General features: G+C 46.0%; 1 protein-coding gene across 1 annotated transcript in view; it reads left to right on the top strand.

Moving 5' to 3' along the window:
- The first annotated feature begins 365 nt into the window (after window positions 1-365).
- The window catches only part of CNOT6 (CCR4-NOT transcription complex subunit 6), a 51,919-nt gene continuing 40,628 nt past the window's right edge, over window positions 366-11,656 (top strand). Inside the window, exons 1-2 of the mRNA XM_074960355.1 lie at window positions 366-465; window positions 2,934-3,308. The gene's annotated coding sequence lies outside the window, so the exon portion shown is untranslated. The remainder of the gene's footprint in view (window positions 466-2,933; window positions 3,309-11,656) is intronic.

The following is an 11,656-nucleotide window of genomic DNA, read 5'->3' as shown; positions in this document are numbered from 1 at the left end:
CACCCAGCAGCCCTCCCCTTCGGACCCCACAGGCCCCTCATATCCCCCCACTTCCCTCCCTCGGAATCTGCTGCGGTCCGGCCCGTCTCGCTCCGGGGGAAGCTCCGAGCGCGGCGCAGGCCCTCAGCGGCCTCGCACGACTCGCGGCGGCGGCGGCCGCGGGGCGGGAGGCGGCGCTCCGGCAGGCCCAGCAACGCCGCGCGACTCGGCGCGAGGCTTCTTTCGCGCAGCCAATGGCGCGTGGTGTGCGGTGAGTGTGGGCGGCCTCAGCGGGCGGAGATGCTGGGGGGGCGGCCGCCCCGCTGCCGCCATGATGCTTGTTTGCTTTCAATGCGTGTGAGGGGGAGGGGGGGGAGGAGGAGGCGGGGGGGAAGCTGCTCTCCCGTCCGGCCCGCGGCAGGAAACAAAGAGCCAGGCAGGCAGCGGAGAGAGGGCGGCGGGGAGACGGGGATGCTGCAGCCACAGGTACGGGGAGGAGCGGGGGGAAGCGACTGCCGCCTCTGTGGGTACCCCGGGGCCTTCCCTCGAGGGGGGCTCTTGTTCTGGGAGTCGGGCAGAGTATTACGCGGGGGAGGGGAAGGAGCGAGTATTATTACTCCGGAGAGGGTATTATTGCGCTTGTGGGGGAGGGGAGGGAGAGAGTACTGCTGCTTTGAGGGGGCAAGGGGCGGGTATTACCGCTCAGGGAGAATGGAGGTGGGGAGAAGCATTACTGCTCGGGGGGAGGGGGAGAGAGACGGGCGCCCCTAGGTTGGGGGTAAAAGGGATGGGAGTACCCTGGGTGGGTGCAGTATTGGCCCGGGAGGTGTGGGCAGAGAATGGCTCATTGGTTTGGAGGTGCGCTTGGGTTGGGGGCTATTGTTATGGAAGTTGTGGGGGGTAGTATTGCTCTGGGGGTGGAGTAATACTGCTCTGGGGCAGGGGAGGAGGGGGAGCTATTGGTCTGGGGGAGGGTGGATGGTAGTATTGCTCGGGGGCCTGGGAAGTAGTAGTGATCTGAGTTGGGGGTGTTACTCCCTTAGAGGAAGTATTAACGCGTTGTGGGTGCTAGCTGGGAAAAATGGGGGAATGTTTTTCCTCTGAGGAGCAGGGGGCTGTATGAATACTCTTAAGTGGTGGGGAGTTTTGGCTGGGAAGGGGTATTCCTCTCACAGGGCTGAGTGAGGAGAGGGGATGTCATTGGAGAGGGGAAGAAAGGGTGGGGAAGCATTATTGCTTGAAGCTGGGGGGAAGCTCTCAAGGAAGGGGGCTTGAGTGGGTTGTTGCTATGAGAAACTCTGGTAGGAAATGGGGCTTATTTTTCAAGAGGAATTAGATGGAAGATTTATCCACAGAATAAGGGAGCTGAGAGGAAAGGGGCCTCCTTACCTCAGTAGCTTATTGTACCCCATATTTATTTGCATTTAGAAAGCAATTTTACTACTTTAGGGTGGATTTGCAGTGAGAGGAAAGAGGGGAGGCTTCTTTCAGAGGCATTAGGTTTATTATTCTCTTTTCAAAGACTTATATGCATTGAGAAAGCAATTAAGAGGCAGTGACAATGGACTTGAAATTAGTATAATGGCATCTGGAAGTTTTCCTGTGTAATTGAGTTTAAAATAATTAAACATAAAGACAGAGGGAAATGACATCAGTCTGATAATTGTCCATCTACAGTCAGACCACAGTTTTCCATCAGTCTCCCCCCTCTGCATTGAGTACTTTAATTCATTTAAGCTGATGTATTCTTTTTGTAAGTCTTGTTTTATGAACAAACAAAACTGGCTTGTAAACAAAAGCTGTTTTCTGTTGTGAGAGAAGCTTACACTTGCATTTGCTGCTGATGGTCTAAAACTGAGGCCTAGCTGGCAGGGAGGCCACAGCAACAACTGCTTAGATCTGTCTGAAATAGAAAGGAAAGAGTGTTAGACTGTGATTGACAACCCTGCTGTCCAATGCAATGAGTTGGGAGGGCAGGACTTGCGGTGACATGCAGGTAAGTGGCTGGGCCAGGGAGACTGTGGGACACACACACACATGTAGGGGGTAAACAGAGGGGAATTTGGATACATATCTCTCAGGTTTCAGAGTAACAGCCGTGTTAGTCTGTATTCGCAAAAAGAAAAGGAGTACTTGTGGCACCATAGAGACTAACCAATTTATTTGAGCATAAGCTTTCGTGAGCTACAGCTCACTTCATCGGATGGGTTACTCCGAAGACAAGTTTATGCAATATGCTTACATGAAGAGATGTGTGCATATCTTTAATAATGGAAATTATAATAATATCCAACTGATTAGGTTACTAAGCTCTTGAGCAAGCAATTATTTCTGTAATTGGTGGTTTGGGGGGAAAGATTGCTATTACATTTGTCAGACTCTGGGACAAACATGCAGAGAGTAAGCGGCTGTGAACTAGATGCAAGACCTACTTTGTCTACTCTGCATACTCTTAAATGTGAAGAATTTTAAGTTGCTATGTGTCCAACTGGCCAGGTTAGCACAACTCTTACAGGGCAACTCCTCATATTTTGCCCCAAATTTAGATTTTAGAAACAAACTTTTACATAACCTGACCAATAATGTCTCTACAAATTAAAAAAAAAAAAAAATTCCTTGTGAAACTGGCTTCATTGTCCCATCCACACTTCATATGGGGGGGAAAAAAACAGAAAAATGGCTTAAGTTTTCTTTTGATGTAGAGACAAAAATTGCTTGAATATGATTCTCTAGGATAACATTTGATTTATAACAAGTTATGGCTCTTCAATTGCCCTTTGTTTAGTTTTAGGGGGTTATTTTATTTATCTGGATTTCACTGTTATGGGTAACAGATACAAAATTAAAAGGATTAAGGAATACCTGTGATAATTGTCTGGTTTTAAGTGTGAAGGTTTGCAAGTGTTGACTGGTAATTTTATTGTATTTTGCATTTTTTTTTCATCCTAGAGCAGGTCTCGTAATTGGGAATTTATCAACATTTCCACTGGGGTAATTTTACAGGATTATCTGCCCTGTGTTCTTCCTGCTGGTTCATCTGGACTCTGTGGAGTTTGCTGCTAGCAATGAAGCCTTCTGTGGGGGTTTATTCACGCTATTACTGAAATGGAGCCATTCGCATTTGGATTAACGCTTTATTCACTTTCCACTTGAATCGCTTGGATCAGTCCATTTATAAAAAGGAGACTACTATGCATCTTTTTTGTGTTTGCATATTGAAGTTGAACTCTGGGTGCATCCTTGATGTGTTCAGGCTGTTTACTTTGCTTGAATGTTAGAGGAAGAACTGAAATATAAAGATAGATGAGACTATAATACTGCATGGGCAGGTAACTACTTTTGGTATTTTATATTTTCAGATCTTTTCTTTTTAAAAAAAGAATGTAGTGTCCCCAAGTTTGAAGAAGTCTTGTTAAACTGGGTTCACAGTGGTAAATGTTGGAAATAAAAATATTGAGATCAGGATATTCTAGAAGTGAGTAAGAAGAGAACTATTAGTAAACCTGGTGTATTGTTTATAATGGAGAAAGCTGCTTTGAAAACTAGAAGAAATGCTTCCAAGGTTACAAGATTTACAAAAAATTATGCACCTCACCACAAAAAAGTTTAACATCCTTCTAAGGCTATGTCTATGCTGCACTTTCGTGGGTAAAACTTTTAGCACTCGGGTGTGAAAAAAACCACATACCTGACTGTCAAAAGTTTTACAGACGAAAAGTGCCGGTGTGGACAGTGCTTTGTTGGTGGGAGACACTCTCCTGCCAACAAAGCTATCGCCCCCGTTTGGGGTGGTTTTGTTTTGTTGGCAGGAGAGCTCTCTCCCGCCGTGACTACGCTGCGTGCCTTAGAGTGGCAAGACTTTAGCGGCACTGCTGTAAGCTGCGCAGTAGACATAGCCTAATACAGTAAGCACTGCTATCACTTTATAAGACACTATCATGTATATAAAATCCCAGCTGCACAACCTTCTACTTCCAAACCCAAGAAGGTGAGGATTTTTGTTCATAGTGCAACATGCATTATTATCATGGTATTATCCTAATGCTTAGGATTCCCAGTCATGGAGCAGAACCCCATTGTTCTAGGTTCTGTAAAAACACAAGCCAAATATAGTCCCTGCCCCCAAAAGATTGCATACTGTTTGCTCTGTTTTTTCTGCCAGCAGAATATTGTAATTTACAAGAACTCTGTTAATCTTGTCATGTAATATTGGTGATACACATGAATCATGGGTAACTTGACATTCCTGGTCCAGACAGCCACACTAATTAAGTGTGGGTTATGTGTGAATCACATATTTGTGAAGGAAGTCTCCATTTTTTCTTTGAGTCTAGGATTGTATACACAATACCTGTTACATAAGTCATTGCTATCCCCATAGATTTCCTTTGCTCCTTGCAATTTTTTTTGTTGTTGTTGACAAATTTTAATACTCAAAGGTAACAATTTGTCATGATGTAGAATCAGTTTGAAAAGAAAATACTTCAAGCCTTAAAGCCTGATGAGAATAGCCTTGTAGTTCAGGCAGCAGACTGAGTCCCAAGATCTGGGTTTCATTCATAGTTCTGCCATAGACAGAGGTTATACCTTGCCTGGGTCACATAGTGTTTTTTTTTATTTTTAACTTCAGAATAAATTACACACTCCACAAGGGAGTTCTTAGACTAGATTCAATAATGCTTGTAAAGTCTTTTGACGTGGAAGCTGCTATGTAATTTTGAAAGTTTAATAGTAAAATACACAGAGTAGACTCAAATTGAGCCTCTGCAGTGTTTAGTCTAGCCCTACCTGACATAGTGTTATGCATTCTTTCCTGTAATCCAATTTTGGTGCGTTACACTTGGAGGTGTGATCATTTTATAGATCTCATAAGTCATAGCATTTATTGTAAGGTCCCATGCTTTAATTAGGCTATAAAAGTCCACTTATTCTGAAAGTTGGCATGTATTTGTGTACACACACACAGTTTCCATGTGAAGTGAATTTCTGCAATTGAGTTAAAGCCTTGAAAATGTATGTAACAAATGCATAGATGGAGGTCGCTTATCAAAATCTGTTAAGATGCTTTAAGCTTTCAGTTTTTAAGGGATTAATAATTATAACTCCAAAATAGCTTTGATTTTTAAAATTTTTTGCCAACTGCCAGAGAGAGGTCTGCAAGATAGCTTTTTTTTTTTTTTTTAATAAATTACTCAAAGCCCTTTTGTAAAACTGCTGCATAAATGGCTGTCCAAGAGCATGGGATTTGGTGGAGCTATCAAGACGGGACCAGGCAGTGGCCAAGAAAGATTTAAAAAAAAATAATAATAATTGTAAACAGCAGTGAAGAGGCATTGGAGAAGAAATGCTTGCCCTGTTGGAACAGAGCCCATGCTGTAAGAGAGATTAGGAGCTCTGCAGAATAGGTTCCTTTTCTGTCTGTCTGTGGAGCTCCTAAGGTTTGTGGGAGAGAGGTTTCCCAATAGGCACCTTAGGAGCTCCACTTGAGAGGAGCTAGGCCAGCATGACACTTTTGTGCATCTTTGTTTTAGCAGCTAGCGAAGTTCCTGACTTGCAGAGTTTCCAAGCTCAGTAAGAGAGAGTTCTGCAGGACAACCGGAACCTTCCTACTTCAAGCTTGCTCCAGTGGGTTTTGACTTCTAACAGCCCTCTTACTGCAGCATCTCAAACTACCTCCCTCCCTCAACTCCTTCCTCTGCTGTCATTAGGGGAAAGAGGGGATTTGACAGCAGACTGCGGCTGGAGGAGTTTATAGAATGTGCTAAGTTAGTCTGAAGTAGGGTTTATGGCATCAGGTTGCTGATGTGGAAGGGGGTTATTTACTGTGCTGCACCATACCTCAATACCAGGACCTTGTTGCATATTATAATTTAGGTTTAATCTGTAGTATATTAAAAGATCTTTTAGTCTTACTGCTTTGGATACTTTGGGAAAAACGAATGACTTGAGGCACTAATCCTGCAAGTTGATCTGACTTCCGTGGAACTCTACAAGTCAAAGGATCTGCATAAGCAGCTCAGCTTGCAGAATCAGGGCTAATACACTACATTTTAAGAATTGACTGGTATTCATGAACAGACTTTATTCCATATGTTTGAGACATCTACAAAGATTGGAAGGCCTGAAGCTAAACCAAAACAAAACTAGGTCTGACTGTATACAACATTATCTGCATTGTCTGCCAGGGTAAGTGGGTAACCACAGTAGCAGCTCCATAGCTAAGATTAAGACATTGTTCTTGCCCAGCTTTGACCATTAATGGCTACTTAACTGTCGCTAAAAAACTTTTTTTGAAAGTTTTGCAAATGTAGTATTATGCTAGGGAGGCTATTTTAGGAAAGTTTGAGATTACATTTCGCCCACTCAAACAGGTTGGCTTAAAGACAAATTGTGGCACACGCTTATTCTTATAGAAAACTTGCTCACAGACCTAATTTTTTTTTGTGAGTTCATGAAGCCTGCAGTAGTTAAATTTTTTTTTTTTTACTCGATAATTCTGTATGAGAAAACTGTAATCTGTTGGTTACTGTGCAGGAGGGAGAGGTGGCTTGACCTAAGAGAAGGTTCATGTAGACTCAAATTAAGATAGTGCTGCCCGGATTTCTAGTGCTGTAGTTTGGAACATAACAAAATCCATAAATAAGACATCCATAGGGATGTTTAACTGGGTGTGAAACTCAATGTTTAAGGTAAGGAAAGGTAAGTAAAAATAATCACAATATACCATAGTGCTAGCTTCATGGTCTTAGCCTGTTGTGCTGTCAGCTTCAAGCAGTGGTACTATGGTTAGAATGTTACCTATTTCATTACCACTAATGCACTTTAATAACATTTAAAGATGACGAACATGGAACATCTAGCATGGCTTATAATGGAAAGTTATGACCAGCCTCAGTCAGGGAAACATGTGACCCTTTTCACACCAGAGAGGGGGCAGATAAGAGCTAGGCTTGGTTCACGCTTAAAACTTGTATCAGCATATCTATGTCAGTCAGGGATGTGAAAAAAACCACACCCCTAACCGACATAGCTATGCCAACAAAACCCTCAGTGTAGATGCAGCTATGCCAAGAGAAGAGTGCTTTTCTTGACACGTAGCTCGTGTCATTGCGGGAGGTGGTATTCCTAGATTGACAGGAAAAAGTCTTGCAGTCAGCTGTGTCAACATAGCTGTGCTGACATAGTCTCTGGATTGTAGACAGCCGTAGAAGCTTGGTGCTTCTAAGTCATGTTTTAAGGTTTTGTGTGGCTTTTCCATGTATCTTAGTTGATAAACCCTGGCTGACTGAAAGGGAAGTCTCACTGTTCACTGGGGAAGGTGGCACAGTATTTGCTCCCTATTTCAAGAAATCATGTTTTCATTGGATTTTGCAATTTGCAACTCAGATGCTATGATACTTTACCTTATAAATGTGTAATCATTTTCTGTATACTTGAGAAGTTTTGATAACATTACATATTTAGTTTAAGATATGTTGCAAATGCACCAGCTGTTCAGTAATTTTTATAAGGATAATTAGTAAAGTATTCTTTGTACATAAGCTAAATATATATTTACATAAGGTTTTAATGTCGCCCAAGAAGCTGTTCTGGTTCAGTGGCTGTATTATAGGCCTGTATGTAGTATTAAACTGAGTATAAGCCACTGATTTAAGAACTGAAATTACAGCAAAGTAGACTTAAGCATCTTGGTAGGGCCAGCCCAGCAGTCTAGTTGCATTGCACTGCATACTCTTTTGTTGGAATATCCTGAACGCGAGAGAGAGCTTGGTCCCACAATTCTTCAAAGTATGGGAAGTGGAGTGGCCCCTCTGTCTCCAGGTAGTTGAGCAGTGGTGTCTAGTTCAGGAAGGAGCATGTTCACCCCAAGTACGGTCATTACAACACAAGGGTTTGAGGGAGGGTTGTGAAAGTTGGGGTATTCCAGGGATTCTCTACCTCGCCTTGCCTTAACCATAGAGAATCAAAAATAATGCAAAGAAGCCTTTTAAACTTCTAGTTTTTGGCTTATATTCTAGAATATTTGTGTGCATTTTGTGGCAGAATAAAAGGATTAGTCTAATGTTGATATTTTTTATCTGTTTTGCAGCTCTCCTAGTGTTCAGCCATAAGTGGTTTCCAATCTGGACTTGACTGGGAGCATTGCAAAGCTGATGACAGTGGGTGCAAAGTCCAGAGCAGTGTGAAATTTCCTTACTTTTTTCTGGCAAGTTTTTACCAGTAAATATTTTGTGTACCGGAAGCCTTACTGTAAGCTAACTCTCTAAAGGATTAGATGTGAAAGGGTACAATTTCTTCATTCAGGTGATGCACTGGACCGATCGTTCATGTAGTTGATAGGTGCACATTGGCTACTGAAGAGTCAGTTTGTACATTTACAGAATTCATTGAATGCGCAACCATCAAGAGGCATCCTTTTCCATGATCAGATCATACGCAAAACATATGTAAAGTATTTGCAAGGTTCATGTTTTCAAGGAATGAGTTAGAGGCTTATTGATTTACTTTGAGGTCTGAACAATCTGTGACCACCCTGATTCATTGTATCAGTATATGGCTGTTTTTCTTAAATAGGAGTTGGTGGCTAGGTAGACAGGATATCAGCCTCTTGACTATTTCTATAATATGAAATGCCGTTGGTTTTAGTGTTAATATATTTAGTATTTGTCTGTGACAGCTGACAAACATCTAGGCCAGGCGTGGCCAAACTGTGGCTCATGAGCTCTATGCAGCTCTTTCACAGTAAAGTACAGCTCCCGGAGCCCTCCATACCCACCATTCTCCACCTACCAGACTGGGGGCAGAGCTCAGGGCTTCTGCCCTGCGGCAGAGTGGTGTGGCTAGGGGCTTCTGCCAGAGACAAATGCTGCCTGTAAGAGTGCGGGTGGAGGGGGCACAACTTAAAGGTTTGGCCCTCCCAACAGCTTGAGTCACACACCCCAAAGCATGCTCTCCCTCTTTCGCTCAGTGGCCCCTCCCTTCAGCTCACGGGTATTAGCTTTGCCTGGAGAGGCAGAGGCAAACAGCTGGGAGCTGCAGGGAGGGGTCTCTGCTTTAGCTCCTTGGGGAGAGACAGCAGCAAAAGCAGATGAAGCCCCAAGGCCAGGCAGGTGCTTCCCATGGGGCTGAAGGTCTGAGACCCTCCTCCCTTCAGGCCTGAAGCCCCGGGCCCCAGCAGGTGCCTCCTGCAGAGCTGAAGCCCCAAGCCCCGGCAGCTATGCCCCAGCTCTTGAACTTCTGAAGACTGTCATATGCGGCTCAGAGAGTCAGTAAGTTTGGCCATCCCGAGATAGGCCTTTATGTAGGTACTTATTTATAACTATTTAGGGAACTGTATTTAGGAAGATGAGCTGCTTTATGGCCAAATTCTGAACTCCTTACTCAGGCAAATTGCCATTGAAGCTATTGGCAATTTAGCTGAGTAATAACTGAGTGCCTAATTTTGCCACCCTTAATCCAAAGTTGTATCTTACTCCAAAGGTGATCCCAGTGAAATGCAATGTTAGCAGAGTCAGGCTGTGTGTGACAACCTCAGACTTTGTCCATTAATAGGAAGAATTTAGTTTTGTAGTTGCATAAAGGCAGTGGTGAGCTGGAGTCCGTTCGCACCAGTTCGTGTGAACCAGTTGTTAAATTTTGAAGCAGTTTTAGAACCGGTTGTTAACCCGCTTCCCTGCAGGGGGCGCTGAGGCTTTGATGGGCTCCGGCAGGGAAGTGATGTAATTCCTCCTCCGGCCGCTGGGGGCGCTGCGCTGCGGGAGCCATGTGGGCTGCCGCGCTGGGCATGAGCTGTGTTGCTGCTGCTGCTCCTGCTCCCCCGAGCAGGAGGCCCTGGGGCTCCCGCTGCTGCCTGGTGGGTCCCCGGCTGCTCTGCTGGGCCTGGGCTGCGTCCTGCTGCTCGGGCTGCTCCGAGCCGCTCTCCCTGTGAGTACCCACCACCCTGCCCACAGCCAGCCCCCGTCTCCAGCCACCCCTGCACCCCCTGCCCTGCCTGCGGCCAGCCCCTGTCTCCAGCCAGCCACCCCTGCCCTGCCTGCGGCCAGCCCCTGTCTCCAGCCACCCCCTCCCGCACCCTCTGCCCTGCCTGCGGCCAGCCCCTGTCTCCAGCCACCCCCTCCCGCACCCCCTGCCCTGCTTGCGGCCAGCCCCTGTCTCCAGCCAGCCCCTGCCGCACCCCCTGCCAGCCCCTGTCTCCGGCCAGCCCCTGTCTCCGGCCAGCCCTGCACCCCCTGCCCGCAGCCAGCCCCTGCCACACGCACCCCCGCACCCCCTGCCCGCAGCCAGCCCCTGCCACACGCACCCCCGCACCCCCTGCCCTGCCTGCACCCCCTGCCCGCACCCATCAGCCTGCCCGCAGCCAGCCCCGCACCCCCTGCCCTGCCCGCAGCCAGCCCGTGTCTTCAGCCACCCCCGCACCCTCTGCCCTGCCCGCAGCCAGCCCCTGCCGCATGCACCTCCTTGCCCAAAGCTAGCCAGCCCCGCACCCCCCGTCTCCAGCCAACCCCTGTCGCACCCCCCTGCATCCCTGCTCAAAGCCAGCCAGCCCCATACCCCCCTTCCCTGCCTGCAGCCAGCCCCTACATCCAGTCAGCCCCTGCCCTGCCTCCAGCCAGCTCCGCACCCCTTCCCTGCCCGCAGCCAGCCCTGCACCCCCCTGCCTCCAGCTAGCCCTGTCCCACACCCCTGTCTGCAGCTGGCCCCACGTCCACTGTTGCCTTGCAGTTCCCAGGGCAGTAACCCTGTACACCTGCTTCAATGAGGGGGGCAGGGAGCAGCTGGGACCCACACATGTGCACACCCTAGGGTGAGCAGACAGCAAGTGTGAAAAATCAGGATGGGGGTGGGGGGTAATAGGAGCCTATATAAGAAAAAGACCCCAAAATCGGGACTGTCCCTATAAAATCGGGACATCTGGTCACCCTAGCACACCCCAGGGAGTGGCGGGGACCCACACCTGTGAAATGGAGCTCATTTCTAGTTCAGGCCCATCTTTTTTAAAAAAGAACTTTAGGCAGGGTTAACACACACCCGTATTTTCCTGGACATGTCAGGCTTTTTGGTTCTTAAATCGCTGTCCAGCGGGAATCCTGTCCTCCCGGGAAAATATGGATGTATGGTAACCCTATTGGTACAAAAAATACATACTGGGGCACATCCCTTAAATCAGAACTTTTTATAGAGAACCGGTTGTTGAGATTTTGGCAGCTCATCACTGCATAAAGGGTACATACAATAAGGGGTCTTGGCATTTAAATGCCAAATATACTGCATGTATACTAACTATGATTAACTTGATTGGATAGGGATAAAGAGTTATTCAGTAATTAGCCCAAATATAAATAGAATTTGCTTTGAGATAGTCCATATGAAAATCAATAGGCTAATTGATTTCTACTCAGGCCATCTCACTTGACAGTCTAAAGAATAAGAACTGGTATTGCAGTCAGGTTGTGAAATTGCCATTATAATCATCCTTTTCACTCAGCTTTTTCAAATGATTTCCAGCTTTTCATTCTCATGTTTAGTCTCAAATATGCATTTTTTTTTTGTTTTTTGAAGTTTCAGAAAAATCTGTTCAGCTGTGTGGATTATTGTAAGAAGAAAATTTTGCACAGTTAAGACTATGAATTTTATGCAAAGACTGTATCTTCCTATATTTTTCCACAATACCTACCAC

This window comes from Natator depressus, chromosome 8 (assembly GCF_965152275.1).
Source record: "Natator depressus isolate rNatDep1 chromosome 8, rNatDep2.hap1, whole genome shotgun sequence".
In the NCBI taxonomy this organism is placed as follows: Eukaryota; Metazoa; Chordata; order Testudines; family Cheloniidae; genus Natator; species Natator depressus.
The sequence above is the reverse complement of the archived record's forward strand: the minus strand, read 5'-3'. Positions and strand labels throughout refer to the sequence as shown.